Below are 7,623 nucleotides of genomic sequence, written 5' to 3'. Positions count from 1 at the left end.
AAATAATTATTTTGACGTGTATTCCTAAAGAAACCTAATGAAAAAACGGGACACTAAAACTTATTTGCATTGCACCAGGAACACAACCGGCGATAGATACCTATATTATTGATTAATCTAGAATATTTGCAACGTAAAGAATGCTTATTGTTAACCTTTTGACAAGGATCTTTGAAATGAAAGGACGGTACAGCAATATTTTCATTCGTTTATGTCTTTGCCAATTCTATGATTTCATTGATACCACAAAAGGTCAAAAATATTTTAGAAAAGGCGGATTCCGATTTTCCATGAATCACCCTTGAATTAAATCTGAGTAATCGCAAGAAAGGTTTTCATATGTGTGATCTGGAATAAGATAATCTCTTCCCACATCAGCCCATTTCTTTTGTATTCAAAACAACTTCATAACAAATGAAGAACGAAATGCAAGTGGCCATCAGGCCAGTTACGTATTTTGTGTGTTATTGCTACATTGAAAATTTTAAATGATTCGTGACGTAATGTGTGAAAAACGACTTTTTACTTCTATAGTTGGTTTTTAATTTCATTCTTCTGTATACTTGAAAAAGATCAGACTTTCCGAGAAAGCGGTATTTTAAGTCTGCAGTTTGTGTTGTAACAGTCGTGACGTAGTCATCGATGTTTTGGCGAGAAGACTAATTTACACTTCAGGCTGGAAAAGAAAATAGAGGATTTAGTAGATGTTAAGGTAAGTTCAGAAGTCTATTTCGCTAGATCTTTTAATTATATGTTTAATAAATTTCCCAGATCTGTCGAATGAATGAACGGAACATTTACAATGTAATTATTTTTTTTTGTTTTCCACTTTATATCAAAGAATGCCTGTCATACTTCATCGCCGAATAAACATGTATAAAAGGGTCGATTTTTTTTCATTTACCTAATAACGACATTATATTGAAATATCCCAAAATATTTGGGATCTGATTAAGATCATTTATTTCCATATCAATAGCATTACTTCCCAAATGAGTGTAACAGATGACATACGAGATGCGAATGCCCTGGTATAACGTTGTTTACTTAGTTTTTTCGGCTGTGTTAATAACTATTTATTCTAGTTCAAAAAATGTTGACATATTGCATTATTTCTCTAACGTTAGATTGTCCAGTAAATCATTCGGCGTACTCTAAAACCTTCTTAATGTGCGATAAACACGCATATGAAGTCTGCAGATTATGTTTTAACAGTTGCGGGCTTTTGATAAATGTTCTCGGCGACAATATTAAATTACAAAAATTATTAGAACATACGATAAAGGATCTAATAGAGGCCGAAGTAAGTTCAATTGTCTGCTTTAGGTGTTTCAAAAATTTTGTTTGCGAGATATCTAAATTAATTGGTATTAGGTTAATATACTCCGAATACTGTTCTCTAAATGTGAATTGAAGGTTAGGCGAGAGGAGTTACGTGCATTCTTTTGTTAATACATGGTTATGGCATATTCTTTTAGGTTGTGGAGGATGCCAATTATCCCTGGTTGGTGAGTTCTCCCTGGGTGGAGAAGCTAACGGAATTCCGGCTGCTTTAATGTTAATGTGCCGAGTGATTTGTTTGTTTTCTATAATAATATAGAAGGGAAGCTATCCTTCAAGGAAATACGTAATAACCAATCGAGAAGAGGTCAGTTGTATCGAATTGACAGTGATGCTATTGACAAGAGGGCTGTGGCAACCCAGATGACATGATCATTTTCAAAGAGGAGGCCGTTTAGATACTCTATTTCTCCAGCAGTTGATATTCATTCATCAATTGTTGCATCAACACAGGAAGGTAGCAGTCATTGGTCAGACAATGAAGAGGCAGGTAATATGGTGACTAATCATACATATTCCAGCATAAAATAATGCACTTTTTTGTGGAAAATTAATTTATTGTTTAATGCACTTGTACAAATTGATTCAATTCTTCACCCCCTCTCCCTTCTGAGTACTCTCTCCCTGAAATATAATAGGAGCAGAAGGCCAATGACAATATTCAAATGACAATTAATCTGCATTACCAAATGGTATACCAATTTCACCCTTACTCTGTAGACTTACAATACCCTCAGACAGCTTTTCTACAATTCATTTTATACTATTTCATTTTTGTTAATTTATTATTTCATTCTTAATGCTTAGCTCTACTTAAATCTCAGTATTAATTATCTAACTAATGTCTATCTGAGTCACCTGGCATTTTGCTTGCATACATTTGTCTTTTGGTGTCAACACAAGGAGAATGTATTGGCTGATCTATATCTTTAACCTGCAGAACATAATTCCTTTCTTCATGCAGTGATTTCTTGTGCATAAACTGTCCTCTCTGACCTAATCTCCATCTTTTCTTGCCTTTCATCTTTTTCTTACCTTAAATCACTATTGTATGTTACCGTTAACTGATGCCCTTTCTTCCTCCATGAGCTCATGATATATTATGTCCCGTAAAGGTGGCAAATCCTATCAATTTCTTTCTTCTTCTATTTCCTTGGTATGTAGACCAGTATGATGATCAAGGGTGTTGATTCCATGTGATTTCTACCATTAATAATTGATCAGTTGATAGGTCTATGATGACTATTCTTTAATGAACATTTCAATCACTATTTTGTCCATCCTTAAATATAATATCATGAATATCAGAGTTTCAGGGCATATTAATTTGTAATGCCAGGGTCCATCTAAGGCATAGCCACACAGGTTTTGAAATAAATGATTAGACGTATAATGGCATGTTATTTATATGGAATATTTATTCACCTTATGCATTTGGTTCAAAGGAAGAAAAAGTAGCAAATATTGACCTAGAAAATAAGATTATTTACTGGAAAGCCTGGATTTGAAGAAGCTAGAGGCAGAGGTGTGGGAAGATGCTGGGATATAATTTAAGGAGGAAAATCACCCCCTCTCGATCTCTCTCCCCCCCCTTCTCCCCCACACACTTTTTTGAAATAAAACTTCTTTGACTGAATCATATTTCATTTCTTCTTTTCTTTGATTTCAGCCTTATCATTTTAAGAATCCATTCTACCAGCAAAGGGCAGGGAACAGTTCAGCCTGTCTCCATCACACCTCTGATGGCATGAGTTCAAGCTCCTCAGACCAGCTGAGTTCCCTCATGGAGGAGTCGGTGTGGCTTGAGTCTGACGTAGACGAAGACAGGAACTGCTCCTGACCCAACTTGAGCGAGTTGGTGCTGGTGGTCAGTTCGTCCTGGGGTGCCATCTCATTATTCCCTTGCACCTCGGCCCCTCAACATGAATGACCTCTGACCCGACCGCCACTTCAGCCAATGGTGCCAAGGCACTGCTGGGGATACTGCCGGCATCAATCTGGTTTGGAGTTGTCAAGATGATTCTCACCACCTATATGTCCACCTGACTACCAAATCCAAGGCAAAGTGAGCATAGAAAGACAGGACAGTCAGCCAAGACGATGGTCAGCTAGATTTTGTTCTGAGGGAATGTATCTCCAGGTCAAATTCCATGACTATTCTTTAATTAAGCTCATAAATTGATACAAGATATTATGACATAAATATAACACCTTTTCCCTTAGTCAGCGATGAAATTACAGCTCGATCATCAGGATAAATTATTATATTTGTATCAGGGTCTGCAATGCTGATTTTATGATGGGCTACAAATAAGGCCAATAATGTCTCTGTCTCCATAATCGGTCTCTGATGCTCTATGGCCCATATTTTGGTATTTGAAAGCATTGGGATCATCCATGCGACCTGGATGGGTTGATGTCACTAAACACATCTAAAATGTACTTATAATTGGAACACACTCTGGGTCCCTGCCATTAATTGTCATCTCATAGGCACTCCAGCCATGTGATGTCACCCCTTGCCGTGTCCTGGACTATAAATAGGTGGAGTTTCAAAATGTTGGTTATCCAGGCAATATATGCCGCCGCCTAGGGTATAAAGGCAGGGGTGTGGGAAGATGCTGGGATATACTTTGGGGAGGAAAGTCACCCTCTCAATCTCTCTCCCCCCTTTCCCCCCCACACACTTTTAAAATACGACTTCTTTGAATGGAATGTATTGGCTTTCTTCTTCTCATTGATTTCAGCCCTATGGTTTTAAGAATCCGCTCCACCCGCGAAGGGTATGGCATACTTACACTTGTCTCCATCACATCTCTGGCTGACGGCATGAGTTCAAGCTCCTCAGACCAGCGAAGTTTCATCATGGAGGAGTCTGTATAGGCCAAGTGGCTAGAGTCCATTGTGGATGAAGACAGGAGCTACTTCTGACCCGACTTGTGCCAGTTTGTGCCGGGGGTTGGTTCGTCCCATGGTGCCATCTCATTATTCCCAATGCATATCGGCTCCTCAACACAAATGACCTCTGACACAACTGATGCCTTGGTGATGCGGTGGTACTGCTGGGAATTTTGCCAGAATCAATTTGGTATGGAGTCACCAAGATGATTCCTAACACCTCCATGATGTCCTCGCTGTCTAATAGCAACTTCCCATTTCCCGTTTCCTACTCCTCCTCCTCTGACTTGCTGTGCAGGTTGTCAGAGATCTCTTTGGAGATGATTGCCTCTCAAGCTGACTCCTTGACTGAGAGGTGCGGCTTGGCACAAAGCAAGGAATGCATGTGCCTCCGCTGGTAGTGGTGCCGGCCATTCCATCCCCTGGCCCACCAGTGCACAGGCCCTGGCTGGTAAGGGGTAGTGACCCTGGTGTCTTCTTCAGTATCTATAACAAGATCTCCATGCTAGAGGTGCTTTCCTCCATCAGGTTGAGGTTCATTTGATTGGTCGAAGAAGTCACTAAACTCACAGAGGGGAGAATGGCTCCTGTTCTTTGAAGGCTTGGACCACGGGGACGGTGGATCTTCCCCAGAGAGACTAGAGCAGCCTCCATCCCCATCCTGACCTTACTCCACCTCTCCCACTTGACCCCTGTCAGCCACCTTCCTTGGCTGGGGCCCTTTCTCCTGGGCAGGTACCTTGGGGGAACCGGCACCCTGGTACCACTCCAAGCCTTCAGCTTGGCCAGACGGGCACTAGCTGCAGCAGATGCCTCTTCCGCATCAAGCGACTCTGTGGACACGGAGTATGATTAGCAGAGTCTGTGGGCACGCTGGCATGCAACCCCAAATCATGGAAGTAACTAAGGGAGATCTATGCTATCAGTTAGAGATAAGGTAGGAAAGGTATGTCCAGGCATACTTGACAATGAGATAGACAGGGCATTAAGGGAGATAAAACTAAATAAGGCCATGGGGGTAGATAACATTCTGGTGGAACTTTTAAAATGTTAAGGCAAATGTCGGAGAAAGAGGCTATATGGGCTTATTCATAGAATATATAAGGAAGGAATCTGGCCAAAAAACTTTGTGAGATCAGTTTTAGTTCCTATACCATAAAAGGTAAAGGCTACATCATGTGAGGACTACAAGACAATAAGTTTTTTATCCTGCGCAACTTAAGTTATTCTCAGGATCATAAATAAAAAAATCTATTAAAAGAAAGTTACAATCTAGTTGGGAAAAGTGAATGATGTATTATATGAAAGACTACACAGAATCGAGAAGAATTAAAAGAATGTCTTGTGAAGAAATAAGCCAGGGGATCCTGGAAGGTTGGCAGGGTGTCACTTGTGTAACAAATAGGTTTGAAAAACTATTGGGCAATATTCCAATGCCAGTGTAAGAAAAAGAGGAAGAGTTAACTTCGGAGAGTGAACTTGTTAATGTGCCTGAAGAGGTAATAAATTCACTTTATTCATTTAATTGTGAAATAGGTGAAAAATATTCTGGATTCAAACAAACTATGTATCCTGTCATATATTTATGCATGTGTATATAATGTGATATACTTATTGTATATATGAAGTAATATGCAGTAAAAATAACAAGTACTACTTAGTAGAATATTTGAGGTAAAGAAATTATGTTTTTTTCTTTTTTACTGTATTTTATCAGATGAAGTAACTATAGAAGAAGCAGATCTGTACAAAATATAATACAATTAGAAAAGCATGCTTTCAGACTAATTTTATTTTGCAAAACTTGTTTTTGAAATACAACGTAAATAGATTAGTAAATGCTTGGAAATTGATATTTTCTTTCTATAAAACTAGTTTGTTATCTTATGAACATTGACTAACATCAAATATGCTAGTCAATTGCTTTTTAATTACAATGGTAAATGTTACAACAGTTTTCAAGTATATAATTACAGAATTCCATTTAAACAAAGTGTACCTCACTAAATTACTGAGAATGAAAATTATGTGAACTATATTGCCATGTATTTAGCATTTTTGTACAATATATTTTGAAATTAATTCCACATCAGTTGTTTAAGTCATACTTAAATAAAGACTGGAAAAATGTTTCTCTTGGGTGCATCTCACTCAAATAGGGATGCAAATTATTGGCCATCAAATATTACAAACACTTAAGGACTTACAGCAGGATTAACAAAAAAATATGACCATAGAATTATATCTTATACACACACACATGAAATATACATCAAGATGAACCACAAACAATATAGATGCACAACCCAAGCTCATACAAGTTTTAAATTTTTTATGCTTTGCCATTCTACCATGATCCTAAAATGCTTCCTCTCCAAATGCATCATCTTTTTGTGGAATGTCAATCTCATAATCTTCCTTATTATCAACATAACACAACTGTAATTCTTCATTTTCCAAATGATTCTCCAATATCAAAGATAAACATAACCTTTTAGGTATAACTTAAGACTTATAGGTAGGACTTTATATCCAAACTCACTTATTTAAATGTTTATTATGAACAACTTCCATTATATTCTCTACTTAATTACTTTTCTTCACTAAGCAGCCAAAGTTTCAGGAGAAATATGAGGTAATTAAGCTCAAAACATCTAGAAAAGTTGATATTTTATCATAGATCCCCCTATTTTCAGCTGATCCATAACCAGAGGATGTTCCAGACTAAAATATCTCAATGCCTGATTATTCTGAATAAGAGTTCAGCAGAATGTAACAGCGTTCTCAATGCTATTTTTGTGCATAATGACATACTCTAAACTTTTTACATCCAGGTCCACTTTCCCAAAGATTACGTCAGCAATGCAATCCCTAAAATTATTCACCAAGAACCAGGGAACACTTTCACAGCATTCCAGTATTAACATATAGGCACCTATGTAAACATACTTTACTTCTTCCAAACCAAATGCTGTGTTATTAAAGACTTTCATCTTGCTTTCCGAGGCATCATGCAATAATTCATTCTCCATCAATTAACATTCATCAAGGAACTGCCAAACTTTTGCATATATTTTCTTCAGTAATATTCTTGACATATAAACCCTGCCCAACTTAGGCTTTCCACAGGTACTGACAAGGGAAAACATATATATTCAAATCTCCTGTGAACAAAAGTTTTTCTCTTGTATAACAAACTTTGCATTTAATGGATCTCTTCATCTTATTCCTCAAGGAAATTGGAAGGAGGTAAATTTCCAGGCAAAAAGGCATGAGACACAAGTGTTTTGCCTTGTACACAGTAAACGTAGTAGATAGTATTGAGATGAACTTATTAATAACAATCCTAGCACGATTAATGGACAAATGGGTGATATAGTTTAC

At 37.6% G+C, this 7,623-nt stretch overlaps 1 long non-coding RNA gene across 1 annotated transcript; it reads left to right on the top strand.

The window, feature by feature from the left end:
- Window positions 1-448: 448 nt before the first annotated feature.
- On the top strand, window positions 449-5,967 carry LOC139699949 (uncharacterized). The gene is made up of 3 exons (XR_011703647.1): window positions 449-712; window positions 3,011-3,406; window positions 4,089-5,967. It is a non-coding gene; the product is annotated as an uncharacterized lncRNA (long non-coding RNA).
- The last annotated feature ends 1,656 nt before the right edge of the window (window positions 5,968-7,623 follow it).

Source organism: Hetaerina americana, unplaced genomic scaffold (genome assembly GCF_022747635.1).
Source record: "Hetaerina americana unplaced genomic scaffold, ioHetAmer1.1.p SCAF_99, whole genome shotgun sequence".
Classification (NCBI taxonomy): domain Eukaryota; kingdom Metazoa; phylum Arthropoda; class Insecta; order Odonata; family Calopterygidae; genus Hetaerina; species Hetaerina americana.
Note: the sequence above shows the minus strand (reverse complement) of the source record. Positions and strands in the feature narration are given on the sequence as shown.